Here is a 1,207-nt window from a genome sequence, read left to right on the forward strand (position 1 = left end):
CATTTCGAAAAGGAAGCAAGCTTCCCTGTTTGCATAGTTCTGCTCTCACATGTCATTTCCAACTTTGCTTTTTCCCATGCTTCATGTGCATCTGGTGCCCATGATGGAGTCTAGGATTTCAAGATAGATAAGACTGCAGAGGCGTTTGGAATACTTGATGTTTGGTAACTGATTTTGTACCTGCACTGAAAACTGGTTAAGGGTGTGTAGTTAATGGTTAACAACCCTAGTTGTCTAGCTGAATAGGGAGGGAGGGTTCACAAGCTCAGCTGTACTCCGAACAAAGAGATAGGTTTTTCGTTTTACCTTGTTTATATCTTGCCTGCCTGACAAAGAGATAGATTCTATCTTTTGTCCATAGTCTACTCTTCTGTTCTTTGTTGTTGTTATTGTTAAGCATCGTAAAGTCAATTCTGACTCATAGTCAACTATATAGGGTTTCTGAGGAGCAGCTGGTGAGCTTGAACCACCAACCTTATAGTTCAAACCAATCTTTTAGTCTAGCACATTGACCCACAGTGCCACACCAGGACTCCTCTGTTCTTTGTAGTTGGAGGCTTCTTTTATGTTTTTTATTGATCTTTTCCTGTCTTAGGTCTGGTTTCTAAATTATCAAAACCAGTGAAGCATACATACATATGTATGTAAAAGAAAAGAAAACGTTAGTATCAAGGACATGGCTTATAATTGTAGAGTCCCAGCTCCCCAGTGGAAGAGAAAATCTTTCTCACATGTCCATTATATTGGGAGCAGGCCACACCCCCAAGAAAGCATCCCTCCAAATGAATGGCCCGCTCATAACCACTCATCACAGCGCTAACTGAGCCTGTGTCAAGTCCCAGCAACATGAGAATAAGCACATCCCAAATGCTCAATCTTTGAAGATCCTGACCTAGTCAAGTTGACATAAAACCCTAAATATTAAAGTCCATTCTTATCAACTTGAAACCTATAAACTATATCATAATCTCTAAATGAAGAAAATTGAGAAGTTTGTTTGCACCTAATATGATATAACTAAAACACGTACAGCCCAAAACACACTGGTTTTCTTTGCTGGTGGGTGAAACATTGCAGTGCAACCTCTGTTTGGAACCCAGGCAGAGCAGGTGTGGCAAAGGCATGTGGGCCCCACAAGGAGCTGCGTGCAGGTCCTCATTTTGCTGCTGTTTGGCCTTCCCTGACAAGTGGGGTTTGGGAGCAAACA

The sequence above is a fragment of the Chrysochloris asiatica genome, unplaced genomic scaffold (assembly GCF_000296735.1).
Source record: "Chrysochloris asiatica unplaced genomic scaffold, ChrAsi1.0 scaffold00075, whole genome shotgun sequence".
Taxonomy (NCBI): domain Eukaryota; kingdom Metazoa; phylum Chordata; class Mammalia; order Afrosoricida; family Chrysochloridae; genus Chrysochloris; species Chrysochloris asiatica.